This window comes from Serinus canaria, chromosome 3, assembly GCF_022539315.1.
Source record: "Serinus canaria isolate serCan28SL12 chromosome 3, serCan2020, whole genome shotgun sequence".
Lineage (NCBI taxonomy): Eukaryota > Metazoa > Chordata > Aves > Passeriformes > Fringillidae > Serinus > Serinus canaria.
In genome coordinates, this window is record NC_066316.1 from 97,370,112 (window position 1) to 97,387,807 (window position 17,696).

At 39.5% G+C, this 17,696-nt stretch overlaps 1 long non-coding RNA gene across 1 annotated transcript in view; it reads right to left on the reverse strand.

Moving 5' to 3' along the window:
* The window catches only part of LOC127059469 (uncharacterized), a 130,280-nt gene that overhangs the window by 31,479 nt on the left and 81,105 nt on the right, over positions 1–17,696 (reverse strand). Inside the window, exon 4 of the long non-coding RNA XR_007777363.1 lies at positions 384–513. This is a non-coding gene — a long non-coding RNA (uncharacterized LOC127059469). The remainder of the gene's footprint in view (positions 1–383; positions 514–17,696) is intronic.

Below are 17,696 nucleotides of genomic sequence, written 5' to 3' on the forward strand. Positions count from 1 at the left end.
AACCTGGCTCAAGTTTACTTGTATCTACTGTGTCACAGCCAGCACATAGCTCAAACACAGCTTCTCAGATTAGGTTATATAGTGACACTTTTTCCCCCTCATTCTTTCATACATTGGAAATTAATAAAGCCTTGAAAAAATGTTTCCAGGCTATATAAAAATACACAAAGAACAATAAATGTAAACAAAGACCTCATGTTTATGTGTTGATGTAGTGAGTCAGAATAAACATGACAGTTTTACCTGAGAAGTTAGAGTCTGAAAACAAACGTCTTATGTTTGGCAACAGGCACAGAAGATTTTTAAAAGAAACACCAAAAATAAACTTAGCAACATACTTTACAACTCCCACAGGTAAGCCTCATTCACCCAGGCAGACTCACCAAAGTCAAGAAAAAATCAGAATCCTATAATGGTGGGTGCTGAGCATCTCCTTCAGGCCCTGTATCCCACACGGCTGCCACTTGAAACCTGTCCCTACAGGGCCAACCTGTTCAGACAGCAACCATGGTCCTGAAAACAACAACAAATTAGTTCAGCAAAGTTCAGCTAGCATAGTGAGCTAAACCCACAGAGCCCACAAGAGAAAGAAAGAGACTGGGATAAGCGCAGTTATTTATTTCCAGCTTTTACACACTGGACACCAGCTCAGACAGGATGTGACATACAACACTATGGCAAGGACTTGAACCCCATCAGGGAGTGCTGTCAGCCTCTTCTATCTCTTTGGTAATTCTGTTCTGACCTCTGTGACACATTAATTCCTCATGTATGATCCAGAATGATTATTTTATACCAGGGTAACAAGGAAGCAAAGGGGATTGTGAAAGACACTTCTAACCCTGGATGGTGGAAATGGAAAATTAATTCCACACAGTCTAAACCATTAGACAATGGATAGGGTACTTCCACCTGGCAGAAATTCCAGCTCAACTATGACAAACTTACTCATGGAAGAAACAGAGGGATATTTTTAAAGCTGGGTGTATGAGTAACATACATTTAATCAAAGAATAGATAAAATATCAGAAGAACTATGAAAGCCACAAAAACTTCCATACTATCAGCATCTGAATAAAGCTAAATATCCTGAGTATTAGCTCATCAGATGCAAAAGCATAAGATTAGCAGAGAAATCTGGATAGGTTGGATTTAGTAGGATTTCTGGCCCCAACCTCAGATAGAAGTAATATTTCAGTTTTTACCTCCCAGTTAGAAGGTACCACAACACAAAATCACATCAAAAACATTGGTCTTTTGACTGTATCCACTTGATTCAATAAAAATATAATGGTATTTCCCCCTTACATTTAAAACCAAAGGTTAGCAATCCAGAGGTTGAACCATGAGCTTTTTAATCAGGACTCTTTGCTCTTGAGTGCCAAAGCATTGCTTCCTTCTAGCTTGGGACACAGCTGCATAGTCAGAGTTATGGCTTGTGCTAACCACAGTCAGAGAAATGGCATCCTGTCTCTTTTTTTAATTCATAGTACAGTCATTTTAGGAAAAGATGCTGAAATAATGTATATTCATGAAGCAACAGAATAATTGCCCTTCCCAGAGCTGTGAACTCTAATTTTTGCCCCTTCTATCATTTCTTACACCTCAAGTATCACACATTCACTAATGGTGTGTCTCAAGCTGAATAAAGGAGAGTTATAACATGGCCCTCTGTGTGTTATATCTGGTGTGTCTTATTAGAAAATAAATGACTCTGTGTGTTATACCTGGTGGTTTTCGTTAGAAAGCAAATTAAACCCTAGTTCTCAAAATTTTACTGGCTAGATGACATGGGGATTTTTTTATCCTTCACTGAGTTCAGCTTGGTATCTTTTGAGGTCAGTGAGAGTTTTTTCACTGAATGTTGAAATACATCATAATTAATCAATAATTATCCAGAGTTGTTTGATAGATGTGACCTCTGTTATGTTCCACAGATATTAAGAGAATTTTCTCCTGTGTTACTCACTTTCATTTTTTCCTGCTGCCTGGTGTGGACACTCTCTGCTTGGAGAGAGCCAAATTTCCAGCAGAATTTTTTTCTGTTTAATGAAAGTGATCACTCTTCTAGAGAGGTTTCCTTTCTCTTGGCAGTATCTTAGCTGTTGACAGTCTGTTCTTTGAGGAGTCAGGGCCCCACACCTGCTACCCTTAGGGTGGGAATAAGCTTCCTAGAAGGAATCACTTCTGGAGGTGATGGGACAAGCCCTGGATGGTAAAACTCCTTCATTCCCAGCCTAGGGAGTCCCCTGCCACTTCTGGGCCCATTCCCTATGGTGCCCCTGCATCATCATCTCTCAGTGTTACTCAGCATTCATCTTCTTCCACTTCTGCTTGAAATGTTAAAAAGCTGAAAAAAAATTGGTGGCCCTATTACATTTCTTGAGGAAAAATCATTTAATTTGAAACATTTTTTCATTATTACTTTCTTTCTCTGAGTTCCTTCAATTTCATGAGTTAAGAGTACATAACTTTAGTTCTTGACCTTGAAGGAAATCTGATCCATCAGCAGAAATTTTATCTATGTCCATCTTGCACACACATAGTACAGAAGCAAATTGGCCAGAAAAGAACAGAAGAGTGCATATGCCTATCAAATGAGCTCTGGCTTGCAGGAACTACCAAATATCTTTCTATGTACAAGAGCCAGAGCTCTTCAAGGAAAGCTTGAGCATGTCAACTGCTTTTTTTGGGCTCCCCCAAAGCCCTGGAAAGGAACACAAAACTTGAGGTTCAACATACTTTTTTTCCCCCTTTGTGTGCACAAGACCCCCTTGCCTTGTGCTGATCAACCAAATATTTTACATTAGTATAATTTTCCTACTTTAATAGCTGCCTTTCTGTCCCACATACCAATTTCTGTTGATATGGGAGATATGAGGACTTTGATGTTACTACACTGTGCCTGTATACCAGTTTTCAGAATACAGCTTTTATGCTAGCCAACATAAGAAATCATCCTCTGCACAGGCCAAGTCAAAAGCAAGGAAATATAAATACTTATTTATAAAATCCAAAATAAGCAACAGAGTTGTAGAGATTTTTAACATATGGCTAGCAAAAAGGAAAGAAAACTTTCTCTCAAATCAAGTCCAAGAGGCCCACCATCATCTCTTTCCCCCTTGTCTCCCTTTGTATCTAACTGCCCAACAAGATCTAAACCACATCTGACCCACAGGGACATTGTCTCAGAGCCGGTGTACGCCCTCCATCACAAACATATATTCACAGAAAGGAACTTGCAGCCAAGGAAGAAGGCTAACTTATAACTTTGTACTCCATCTTGGAGTTTTGCACAAAGGTTCGTTCAGATTCATCTCCCCTCCTTCATTCAGGTGTTGGCTTCAATGTCATCTCCCTGGGTTTATTTACTGGCCTAACATTTTCAAATGCAAATCTCCCTTCAATAGGCCAGGTGCAAATATCTCTTATCCTTTACTGAGCTATCAGTAAATCATTAATCCACAGAGGAGCAAAACACTCCCAGTTATCAAGACAAATCTCAGTGTGAAGCTTTTCCAGGTTTCAAATTTCTTACTTCAAGTCAGCATATAGATAATCACAGCTGATGCCAGCATTAAAGCATGATCTGTGCTTTTGGGGTAGAGGTCTGTGGGATGATTAATGTACTCCAGCTTCTCCCTGAATGTGACCATGAGCCTGATGTGACATGGACACCAGGCCTGGAGCAAAAGCAGAAAGAGTCCTTGTTGTCAAGTGTGAGAAGGACAAGGATTAAATAGTTCTTCAGAGTTTTAGGCTTCAGGAATCTGCAGCATCTGCAATGGAGGATCTGAATAGATGTATTCTTCCAGCAGATCCGACATGTATTTACTAACACAACATGAAAAAAGGGGGGAAAGCCAAAGCAGAATCTAAGCCTAAGAATGTCTTAAGCCTCAGCAACACCACAACACCTTATAAAAAATGCCAGTAAGTCAGAGGGGCTGCTGACCCTCGGACAGCCCGAGAGCACAGCTCCAGCTGACCCCGAGCAGGTGTAGTGAGCATGAAAAGCAAACCTTGCTTAGCTGGGCCACATCAGCACCTCATCCCCCACACATCACCTGGCCCCACCCCATGACCAGTTATCTGAAACCAGACCCTGCACCAAGGCACGATGAATGTGGAACTGCGGCGCTGAGTCACTCTGTTTGGGGCTGCCCCCACATTTAAAAACATTTTGGTTATTGATCTGAAGATCCATGACTCACAGGCTCAATATAGCACTGGGTTTAAAAGACTGCTTTGTTCTTGGAAGTGACACATATGGTCTCCTCAGGGCAGCCACCCTCCTCTGCGACACCTGCTTCCTCAGAAGAAACTCCACAAGGAGTTGAAGAGATGCCCAAAAATTAAGTAACAGGAGAAGTGGGTTGTGCAGCTACCATACATACTCCATCCATACACTCTTTTCTAGCCTGCAAGGCTCGGATGTGGCAACATTATCCATTCTGTGGTGCATCACAGAGGATTACCAGAATGTCTCTTCTCACTTCCCAGGAGATGAAACTGAGATCTCCAGGACCATAAGGGATCATTCACTATGTGAAACTGACTGAACAGCTTTAAACCAAAAGAAGAAATCAAATTGGACTCTATGCACCTAAAATGTGACCTTGACCTAAAGAAGCACTCTCTAAAGCCACAGATATAATTAGGGGCCAAACTTCAAGGATCTCATCAAATTCATATATGGAAGCAGCAGCAGCTGCAAGTGACCACGTTCAGAAAATACAAGAGCGTACTCTTTCTTTGTGCTCTAGCATACTTTCCTTGCCTGGGGAAATTCATTTTGAATGTGTGATGTCTCTTTGAATTAACTGGCACGAGTTTTGTAATCAAGCACTGTTGAGCCAACAGGAAGACAAGGACTTATGGTATTTTAGTGTGGAATACACACAAAAAAAGCAAAAAATTTGGCCCAATATGCTGTAAAAGACCACAATACACGCATTCATTCATGCAAAAATTAAGTATATAATCACATGATGAGCAAAGGACTTCATATGATGGTATACAAATTTAAAACACATACAACCCTATTTAAATAAACTGCACACTCTGCTAGATTCCAAAAAAGATGAAGTTACATTAATTGTCACTTTCAGTTTTATATAATTTTCCAAATAAAAATGTGAGAGTTGCCATTAACTAGTACTGACAATGCACATACAGTACACACATTTGTCAATTTCATTAACCTTCCAAATTAGGTATTCACGGGGAGCTAATGGCAGCATAACACATCATTACAATATTCAATGCAATTTCATGGATATTATGTATAGGGAGAAATTTTAGGCTCTCTTGTTCTTACAGCTGTTAGAAAATATTATACTTTGCAAATATCACATTAGTGATCGGCAAATGCTAAATAGCAGAATCTAAATAGCTTGAATTATGTCCCACTCTCCCGCCTCTCCTCATTGGGAATGGGGTTTGCCTCTATTTGTGTCATATTTGGCCGTAAGTAAGAAGTGCAAATCATCTGCCTGGACTTTCCACCCTCCTCACCATTGCTATTACAGCTTCCACAGCCCAAATTAGGATCCACGAGATTTGCTCTTAATTTATCCATTAACTTTCTCGATGACCTTGGGCAAATCACTTAATTTCTTGCATCTGCAACAATTTCTTCTTCACAGGGCACAGCGCAGATAAAATCTATTATGGATCATGAGGGTCTGAAGGTTACTGGTCTACTGGTGGAAGGGTAATTTCCTCCTCATAACACTTAAGGGAGTTTTACTACAATGGGAAGAGGAGGTCTTCCAGCTGGAAATGAGAGTGGGAAGGCACTGGATTGAGAAGTAGAATGTGGGTAGGTGTGGGAATAAGAAGAAAACAACAGATACTTTGAATTTTCTAAATTAAGGTTTATTTGGTGACAAGGTGGGGGAAGGCGAGTGCCTCTTCAGAAGAGAAGCAAAATGAAAGGATCTTAAGTAAAAGGAGCGTTCTTAGGAAGTCAGAACGTGCAGGAAAGTAACTTTGTGGCACACAAAACAGAGAGATGGGTCATAGATTTGTACATCTCAAAAAATAACGTGCTCTTACCATCAGCAAAGAAATATGAAGGGAAAAGATCATCCTGCAAGGCCAAATGTGGACATGAATGACAAAAGCCAGATTTTTCAGCTTTGATGCCCTTTAAACGGTTTTTTTTTTCTAGATCTCTTTGAATCCTTCAAACCAGTCATATTTTAATAAAGTCAGCAGGACTGAACCTCATGGAAATTGCTCTAGCTTGAGCAGAAAATCCTTGATTCTAAGACTTCTACCTCTTTTGAATTACAAAGCGTTTAGAAAACAAATAAGGTAAAGGAAATTCTCAATACTTTTCCTTCTGATCAGCATTAAAGTGTTTAAAAAATAAAAACCATCAGCAGTTATGGCAAAACAAACACACACCCATGTGTAATCTAGGAAAACAACAAATTCCCAAGCAAACCATCCCTGACAAAACTGGTCAAGGTTACCCAAAGCCATTTTAATCGAGATTTGCCTCTCTGCTTGGTGCTGATTTCCCTGCAGACCCTACATAGAGCTCAATAAGAGACCTGTTTCCCTTGTCAAACAGGACTAGAGCTAAATGCCCTTATAGAATTCCTTGCCAAAGCAAAGTGGGGTTCTCCATAGGTGGCAGCATGGTGGGCAGCCTTAGCACAGTGCTTCTAACCCAGTTGGCTATGTTGCATCTTAAAATATCTGAGGTTCTCTATTAATGGGAAATAATTTGGATGGACCAGCTTCGCAACAGCCAACTCGTCTTAATTTGAATCACTTTGGTTTGCTTTTCTCACTGTTGCTCTCACTGCCAAGGGCTGTCAAAACACATTGTCCTGCTTTCAGAAAAGAGCCACATACTGTGTCATGGAGAGATACAAAACACAGCTGATAAAACTGCACAGAAGAGTTCAGCTGTCTTCCCAGTCTATGTATTTCAATAGCATTCTCCTATAGAAGTGAAGCAGTTTGTACATTAATTTGTCTTTCTTCCCCTCCATATGGAGCACCTGCTTCACTTAGCCACCTCATTTTGTATTTAGTTTTTTTCTTGTAGTTCAGTTTTCCATTTTGAAGATTTGAGAACCAGGAAAGTGAGCTTCTATCCTTCTTACTCTCAGAAGAGTTAAAGTCATCCAATCAGTTCTGGGGTTTTAAAAAGTGCTGCATTGACAGACTTTTATTGCTCACTGTCTCAACTTCTTGTTGTAGCATACAGAAAAAATATACAACAAGATGGGTGACTCTGCATCTCAAATAATACACAGAAAAAAACAAAGTAATGTTCCAACTTCTTAAAATTTGGGCCAGCACAAAACTGTCTGATAACTAGGAAAAAAAAATAAGATAGCAAGCTATATAAAAATAGCAAAATCAATAGCAACATTTTTTTTCTTATAGTTGGAGATTTACCACAGGCAAAAAAAGAGCAATCTTTGACATAGGAGAGAGGGAATATTTTTAATAAAGTGCTGTGCCAATTTGGCTTGTTATTCCTATGCATAAAGTATCCTGGTGCCCTTTAAATTAAAAAAAAAAAAAACAACCAAAACAAAAAACAAGTTCAAGCCGGACAGAAGTGCCAGCAAATGTTATAAGCCAGTGGATAGTGGGTGGGTGGTGTGAAAACGTTTCATAACTGCTAACAGCAACCCTGTTGTGAACCAAACAGCTGTGCACAGAACACAGGTGTGCTGCACAACAAGGGCTATTCATGCCTTCCCACAGGGCGCTGGCCAGGTTTGCAGAGCCACAGCTGACCACATAAAGCATCGAGGATGGAAAAGGCTGGGAGTGAAATGTCCACTACAAGTGTAAACACCGAAATTCACACACACACACACACACACACACACACACACACACACGTACATTTTTAGCACGTTTTGCTCACTGCTGTAAAGAAAAGAAGTAAGCAAAGCCTATTCTACTGTGAGAAGCAGAGAATATAATGACATAGGAAGTTAATAGGAATGTTATGTGCATGAAAAAAATAGGCAAATAAAACTGAATTGGGATATGGCACAAGACAAAATATTCATAATTTAACTGAACATGTTGTTCCAATAAATTCTTTCCTCAGTGTATCAAAGACATTTGTAATTTTAGAAAATGTAGAAGATATTCCAAATAATGCTAGCATAGGGGTTACAGAGTCTCTTTCCTTCTACAGAACCTCCAAGAGAGAATAAAAATTTCAGGAAAGTAAAATATTATGGTTAAAAATTAAAACCATTTCCCTTTCAATGCTCTGCATAAAGTGTTTTTGCAGCTTTTCTTCCACAAACATCAGTGCAGTAAAAGGTTGGGGGGGGGTTGGGTTTTGTTTCCTTTTTTTTTTTAGCAAGATTTTTAGGAAATTGTGTAAAAAAACAATTCAAGTGAAAAAGGAACGATAATCAGGAACCCTTGAATTCTAATTCTGGATTTAGAAATCCTGCATTGGGCATTTCACTTGAGCACACAAGTAAATATTATGATTCAGTTGCAAAAGGTAGACTACCTCTGTGTAGAAGGAAAGGACTGCCTGCCCAAGCAGATCTTCTCTATCTATTGTACCTATTATGAAAAGGTAATTATTTGTTAAAAACACAGTCTCCAGATACAATATTTGTAGCCACATGGTACACATAAGGAATGAATGCTTTCCAGTTGTAGGTACAGAAAAGCCACCTTTCATGAAAAAACATAGCAGTGAAAATGCAGCATACCATAACTGTGATGCTGACTAGTATCTCCACATTTGAAATTCTCACCAGCCATTTCAAGGTGAAATGCCAGACAACACCAGCTTTGACACAGCAAAGTCCTGTCTGATTCCTACCACTGCTGGTATTCCTGGCTTCATTTCTGCTTTCAAAACAAACTACAAGTCATTGACACTGAACAGGGTTGATGTGTCAGCTAATAAAGTGACTCTATGATACAAATATAATGTATCTATAATATAGAAAATCTTTCAATTCTTCAAGTACCCTTTTGCATGACCACAGTGAAGAACTCTAGTTCCTCTTTCGCATGATAGTCCCATTTCAAAGACATTTAAATATTGAACCAAAAATCCTGTTCGTTGCAGAAGTAAGACCTCAGTACAACTGTCAGAGATGAGCAAGAGCAGCATCAGAGATAGGTTCACTGGGTAGCTGCAGCCGCACATCTTTGGCTCCCGGCGGCGGAGCCTAGATGTGTATCTGCCCAACGCTCCGAGTGTGGCTGTCCCACCCCAAGAGCAGAAGCTGGTGGTCAGCCTCCTGAACCACACATCAGAAAACAGCACACACGAGCCCTGCTGTTTGTGCATTATGGCCACTATCTGGGGTAAACTGAACATCCTCTCTCACCAACTACAAAAGTCTAGAGAAACGTTTTTATCGTATTGTTATTTTTGCTTTCTTCTAAGATGGCCCCAGCTGTCACGGGAAAATGGGTCCCAAGATAACCAAGATCAGCAATTTGCATGTGTGTTTTTGCTGCTGTTTGAAAAGCTGATTTAAAATCCAGGGTTTGACACCATTAAAATACTTGCAACTGAATGGCCTGCAGGTCTGCACTCATCCAGTGAGCACCAGCAGCTGCGCTCCAGCAGGACACGCATTTCTCATTAGTCACAATTTTGCCCATAAACCTCAAGAAATGGAGCCATCTCAGGAAACCAGAGTGTAGTTCACACTCTACCTCCATTAAGTCCCTGGCCTCTCTGCCAAGCTGGTGGAAAATGTCTGAAGTAGCTGAACACCCAGATTTGGGCTGAGATTCCCAATTTTTCACCTCTAATCCAAGAAATATTTAACATATTCAATCAGAGGAGTTACTTCTGCTTCTTCTCACTGTTATTCCTACGTGAGGCGACTGATGTTGCAGGTACTTAGTCACACTTTCTTGTCTATAAAATATGCTGTAGAAATTTAAGTAGTACTAAGGCAAAAATAGTGTAAAGATTGGCTAGCAGCTTGTAATTAGGAACATTTCATTCGTCACAGCTTACTTAGAAGTGATTTACACTTGCCTCAAAATGTTGGGCAAACCTGAAGCACATGCTCACAAAATTCTCAAATTTCTTTTGGAGAACTCCCTGTAACTGACAAAAATCCAGCTTCCTTCCAAAAGTACCAGGATTTGATATCTATCAACTGAATTATATCTATCTCTCTTGCAGCACTGCCGTAAGCCAGCATCCTGTATTTAAAGAGTCACTGAGCAAATTACAGGACCACTGGATCTACTGTCTCTCAGTAAGTGCTGGTACTATGGAACCAACACGTTTGGCTTATATATTTGGCTTATATAATTGCTACAAGGATAAACACCCTGAGAAAGGTTTTCAAAAACTAGAGGAGCTGAGGTTCTGGACTGTCATATCTGTCAAAAAATTGTTTAAACAATGGCACTGGCTCTCCATTTATTCAACTGCTGCAGGTTTACTCTAGCTATGCTTGAGCAAAAGCAAGACCAATTCCAGCCCAGGCAGACCTAACACCTTTTAAAGAAAACCTTCACACTGACATTCTCATATTAAACCTTCCAATCAGTCTTACAGAAACCCTATTTTTATGCTTTTTCATGTGGAAATGAATGACTTGCTGTTCTTTTGTGTGATAATTTAGCTAAGCAACAATTATTGCTTTGTGTCCTCAGCTGTGGAAAGGACAGAGTTGAGTTACTCCAGTTCATTCCCTTTCCTCTCTCTTTGGAATTATAAATTATATATTTTTGTCTTTATAAGAAATTTGCAATCAGAAATAAATCAAACTCATCTGAATATTTACCTCACCTAAATATTACTATAGAAATTCGATTTCTAATCTCAAAAAGAGATAGAACTTTGCACTCATATTTTTTCTTCACAATTGTTATGTTTTTGAAATCCAGATGAAATATTGCCCTTCACTTTCTTAGAGAGATCTGCACATAAGGGTTAAGAAGAAAATATGATCAGAACAACTGGTGTGTAAAGGATTTTATTTTTTACATATTTTTTGTGTAAAAAATAAAGTCCTTGTTCATAAGATCCTTTCATTCAAGAACTGTGATTAAATCATGGATTAATATAAATTATACAAGTTATCTTTACAACAATAGATTAGTATACTATTAAGTCACACATAGTATCTTCTCTTTATTTATTACAGTGGTGAGCCCAGTAGCACTGGTATAGCTAATGCCGCTGCAAAAATTCAAAGCCCAGAGAAGCCTTCCATGCACAAATCACACTAATCACTTCTTAGAAGCAGATTACCTTCAAATGAGAAAATGTGAAGAAATTGCACCAACTGCAGCAAACAAAAAACCCACTCGTTATTTAAAGAAAATTGCACACAGCAATGTTGCCAAGATGTTACAGTGTCTCCATCACAGCTGGAGGTGGATGGCTTCTGTAGGCTCGGGCAATTCACATTTCAGATTCCTTTCCCACTGCCCACATGTTCAATTTTATTCAACAGCAAGCACTATTTCTCCCTTATTTACCTTCTAAAGCAAAGCCTACATTGGTGGGAATGAACACCGAAGTGACACTTAGAAAAAGCAACATCATTTGAACAGCTGTAGACAGTCTGTTATTTATCAGAAATTTTAACAAAGGCCAAAGGAAAAAAGCAGCAGTTCAGCAGAGAGCGAGTCCTGCCCTAGCACAGCTGTTACACAAGATGCGAAAATTTCAAAATGAGAAAGTAAACATCACTCTATATTCTAGAGAAGAGGGAAGAGATGTTTCTTCCCAATCCTTGGAAATAGCAAACTTAACACTAATGAAATGCAAACATCCCCCTACCCCTGAATACAAAAGCTGGGATCCAGTTGTGATTCTTTCCTTGTGGAATTACTTTGCCCACACTACCCGCAGGGTAAAAAGCTGCAGGTCCCCAGCAGCAGTAAACCAGGACTGCTTCAGCGGTGTTCACGTTCACTGCTCTCAGGGTCTGCTGGACAGGCACAGAGTTCACAGACAGACTTTGCCAACAGACCACAACTTGGTGTACTGCAATTTGGGAAAACACACGGGGGTAAACTCTGCCTCCACTCACCAGATTTGCTAAAAGCAGTGCAGAGAAATCTTTTCAAGGGTCTTTTCAACAGTTCTTTAATTGAGGGCAGGAACTGATGCTCCTGTGATATTAGTATTAAGAATTCCAAATGGTGCCCATTCTGCAAATGGAGACAAACTGATAGTAGCTCTAGCACGAGAGCTTGATTTGGCTGCTCTGTCATTTAGAGGCTTTCACTACTCAGTGCTGTTATTGACTGCTAAGATGGCAAATGTACAGAAGAAAGAAAATCCCAAACCTTCCCTTGAATGAAGGTGGTACTTAAAAATGCCCTCCTCTCAGCAAAAGGCAAGCCAAGCACAGCCCAGCTTTGCACCAAATAGTGCAGGTACTATACAGGCCTGCACTATTGGAGCCTGACAAACAAAACAGCCCTACATGGAACAGTGTGGTCCTCAAAAAACACACTCAACATGTCAGAGAGGTGAGGAGTGCCCCACTGCTCACTCATGTGGATGCAGGGCTGAAACTAGTGCAAGCAGACTCTGTGGGAGTTGATCAGTGCATGGAGGGAGACAGAAGCAGAAGGTCCCACCACCTGTGCTTTGTTTGTCTTTTACATGGTTCTACCAGTCACCTTCTTTCCTCATAGCTGGTTCCTAATATTACAATAGGCCAGTTTTCCCAAAATAAAACAAACACCTGGAAAGCCGTTCAGAGTTACTTACCCTGATTTACCAAAGGCAATATCTCAGGCTGACAGAGGATGCTAAGAAGTGGAAATAGGCCATCTTTATGTCTTGATCTCTGTAAAGAGAGGTTTGGGGCTTCAGCATCTTCCAAGCCATACATAGGGAAGTCAGGTGCCTGACCTAAGGCTAAGAAAATCTGCTGTGGGAAGCAGACAGCTTATCTCCACTGAAGAGGATGATGGGCAGGTCCAAATCTGCCCTATTTCAGATCTCAGACAGGCAACAGCCTCAAGAGACAGAGATGGCCAAGCTCTCTGTCAGGCACATTTGCCACAAGGTGATCCTGCAGCAGGAGTGGTGCTGACCACCCCTGCAGTGGCCAGGTGTCCACCCACCTCCAGTGGCACCACAGAGCAAACTACCCAGTAATGCAGGAGATAATAAGAGATACAAGGGTGGCAGGGCAGGTATTTCTTTGTTTAATTGTACTATTGGCAGTTTTCTTCTCTTCTTATTGTTATGTCTGGGGAAATCAGGGAAACAAGGTCTGGCCATCTGGGCATCTAGAAGAGCAGCTGTTTTGTACAGACACCTGTGCCTCGCAGGGCTGACACCAAAATCAGGCACAAAGCAACACGGGCTCTGTATCTCTGAGCACCACTGATATTCTTTGAATATTTTTTCATACAAAACAAAGGAAAAAGGCAGCTCACCACGAGCAAAACTGTATTTGAGGCATCTAGAAGTCAGATACAGGCTGGATATTAAATCTTAATCTTCTACCATCGTTTGAATGTCTGAATTGCTAGTACAGGGTTATTCTGGGATAATCACTATCCATCTCCCTTGTTGGAATAACTTCATTTCGTGTAAGCAATAATATATTAACTGGAAAGGGAATCTCAATCATCATCTTCCACCTACTGTGGAGTTCTTCATTATATAAAGACCCTATTTTTCTCCCTGATTCCTAAAGAAAAATTTCCATTCAGGGGAGCGAGAGGCCCATGCCAAAAAGGCTCAGGGCTCACTTCAGAGAACTACATTTCTTGCCTGGCCCTAAGCACTGAGCTGTTGGTTAGTCTGGGGTAGGAGACCAGAACCTCATCACAGTTAAGGCATCCTGGGGCTACAGCAATCTGACATTTGCCAATGAAAAATTGTGTAGTCAGAATTATTGCTGACCATCATTCCCCTTTACTCCATTCTACAGCTATTTCCCCTGGTTATTCAGTAAGCAGAAAGCTGCTGCAGTGCTCTGAATGCTCTGTGCCTTATATCATACCCCAAAGGTCCAAAGCAATACGCCAAAGAAATAACATTCTAGCTGTGCTCAGTTAGAACACCACGGACAATGGAAAAACCTCAATTTTCCAGTTATTAATAGAAAATCAGAAACTTCTGAAATTTTAATAATTCACTTGCAATATTTTCCTTTCTAAAACAAATATTCACATTTCTATGAATTGCTGACTACTGTGTTTATAAAACTGAGCCCATTTTTGCTATGTCTAGGGAAGGATAAGGAAAACATGATGCACAAACTAGGAAAATTGTAGAAAAAATATTGGCTGCAAAGTCTGTGCTCCTGAAGACAACCAAGGATAACATTTAACCAGAAACAGGTTTAGACATTCAGCTGTCAGTATTTCCCTTAAGCACTGGAGACTCTCAGTCTGCAGATAAAATCCTGATTCATACAAATGCATATGCTAAATAAGTATGTGAATCAACCAAATCTTTTCAGAAAACGTAATGAGAAATGACCATTCAAAAACTGATGTGCATTCAAATTGATATATATACTCATGACATATAATGCATGGCTTTGTATGTTTCATTTCACTGACAAAGCAAAATCTAATTGTTATTAGGAGAGCAGCATTGTTATTAGCATATCAGTGTATGCTCGTTAGCCAGGTGTTTACAGAACTTGCCTGTATGAAACATGATGGGGTAAAACCTGTTTATACTACTTGCATCCACAGCAGCATTTCCACATACAACCTCCTATGTTTTTCACCTTTGAAATTTAAAGCACATTAGCTCAGTGTTAACTTAGGACATCAATGTCTTTCTCTGGAATAAGCTGAAACTCTTTTTTTCTTTCTTATCATACATCAGCTATTCATTAGAGATCCAACATGTATTTTCATGTTCACAAATTATACCAATTAAAATATAAAAGCTGCAAAATGTAAGAATGGAAAGCAAAGACCATAAAAATAATTTATAAGATTTTTTTTCAAAAATAATATCAAAATAATTCATAAGAATTTATGCAAACCTATCACTCAAATTTAACAGTCTTCATGGCATTTGAACACTTGTCTTCTGAACAAATTTTGTTTAGCAGAAACTACAGCCTCTGCTAAATAACTACTAGGTTTTCTTTTCAAAGGACTCTCCTATTGTTGGTAGTTAACTCTGCCATAAATAGTATATTGTACTTAATAGGTTTTCCATAGCAGAAAAGCTATGTATATATTTTTGCTCTCATACTATATACTGACAATATTCTACAATCTAGCCCTACTAATATTTTAAAGGATTCAAAATAGAGGGAAAAAAAAAAGGCTGGTTTTTTTCTGAAATCTAAAATCTAAATTTTAGCTGAGATATAACTAGGGACAATCAACCGAAGAGATGAGGCTACAGCAACACCTTCACAAGTTTTCCATTACAGGAAAAGGAAAAACAAATGCCATTTTCACAGTTACCTTAATTGATATTAATAGGGGGCACAGGAGTTGTGAGCCAAATCCTACCTAAGGCAGGAGAAAGCTATGTAATGGCTGCAGTGGTGCTTTGGATCAGAACTATTTCTATCCTACTGAAGCTGAAGTTATAAAGCAACTTAGCTCACTCAAATTCAGCGAATCTTACATTTTGCAAGTGCTTGATGAATGCCTTTGAATAAGCAATGCTCTGAATCAGGTGAGTTTTAGGAAGACATTTAAATGGATAAAAATAGCCTTTCCTTGAAGAGCACATTATTGATGTGAGATGCCCCAGCTGGGACTGCATACTGTGGGAGTGCCCTGCTCCTGTACCATCCACCAGCATCTCCTGTCATCCTCTGTCAAAAACAGGACACCAACCTGGCAACCTCTGTCTAAAATAGCCTTTGAACCTTCTTATGCACTATACAGAAAATCCAACAAGTATCTTTGCAAAACTTCTTCCCTCTCCCCTCATACTCCCCACTCTCTCACAGTTACAGCATTCACAGTCATCATTCCATAAATTTTATTTTCGAAACTTTTTCAGTCTAAATCACTATCAAATTAAAACCAGGCTCATAGGACCAGTTATAGCCAAGTGCAACAAGCAAGTGGCTTGAACTTATTTCTTCTGGTAACAAGGCAGTGTAGGGCTCTCCCTACCCAGCATTTTACTAGAGCGTCTTTCAGAAGCATTAGCAGAAGATTACATAGCCCTTCTTGATTATCTTAGACCTTAAATTTATTATGGCCCTATCACACACAGCTATTATAGTAAACTGCAGGTTTGTAATTGCTCTCAGTGGGAGAAGGTTCAAGCCCTTTATTTCTTCCTCAGAAGGATATTGGGTCTGATCCAGTTCAGGCCAGACTCATAGTGTTCTCTTCTCTAAAAATCTATTTTCTTTTTTTTAAGATTAATTCAAGGTACAAGATGTCATCTTTCTCTCTGGCCCTTGACCTTCTAGATAACATTTCTTTACACCAGAAAATTATGTCTAGGAGAATATAATATTAAGTAGAAGGCAGCATACTTTTGATCTACTATCAAATAAAAATATAATATCACTGAAGAAAAAAATCTTGACGGTAGTTCATCATATAGACAGCAAGTAAAATCAAAGTGTAGCTGTGAGTCAGTATCAACAACATGAGCATACTCCCCTCTGGTGAAGATGCAGTCACTCAGCTGTGCTATCACTTGAATGCAGGGGTGGGATCCTTGCCCACTCACAAGCACTTTTTGTTTGCCCCAGAATCCCCCTGAGTTCTGCCAACCAGGAGAAGGAAAAGAGCCACTCACCCTGGGGTCCTCTCTATGGCAACCCTGATGCATAAATAATATGAGGCACCCACCCCTCACCCCCACACACAGACCTATACATCACCTGCAACTGTACTCTGGTGAGCTTGTGTCTGGGTATTCTCTTAAAGTAAGAGGTGTTTGTCTTTCCCATCAGTTATTCTCTGTGAAAATGCAAACTTTGCTGCCCTTTCTTTTCCAAGGCAATAAGAAATATTGTTCATTATGAATAATTATGCATAAGAAAAAAATGAAGCTCAAAGATTTTTGTCGGAAACCAAAATAAATAATAGTGTTTGCAGGGAAAGGTGGTACTTTTATTGCAACTTGGTGATGTTTCCAGGAATTCTGAATTTAACAGGAGCTCAATAGGGCAAACAGTCCACGTGTGAGCTTGGCTGTCACACATTATGAATCTACAAAACCTACCCCTCCCAAAAGATTCACTCACTGGTCAAACTCCTCTGCTTGAGAACCCCCCACAAAAATTACTTCCAAAGAGGAAAATCAATAGAGTCCTTCAGACAGAAATGTGCTATAATCAGATTCAGAAAGTGATTAGCATTGAAAAGATTGCTGATTTAGGAACATTAGTGACAAGTCCCCTAACATTTAATTTTGTTGGTAATCTGCACCACAAAGGCTACTACTCTTCCCAGATCCTCACTATTGAGCTAAAACAAGGAAAGGACTAAAATCAGCTTACAATATTTGCCAATTCCAGCTGCTGGTTTTGTCTTCTGTTTAAATGCTATTCATTCCTCCTTTACTACATTTTCAGCAGAAAACATTCAACTCCATGAAACTTAGATTTGGGACCAATTCTATATTTAGAAATATTTCAAAGCTGAGAGTTTTAGATAAGGAATTCTCATTTAATGAAGGATTAGAAAGTAACATAAATGGTCATTACCTATAATTTATAAAAAAACTAACCAAGCTAAGCTGGAAGATGAATATTGAAATACCTAACTTTAATTGGTGA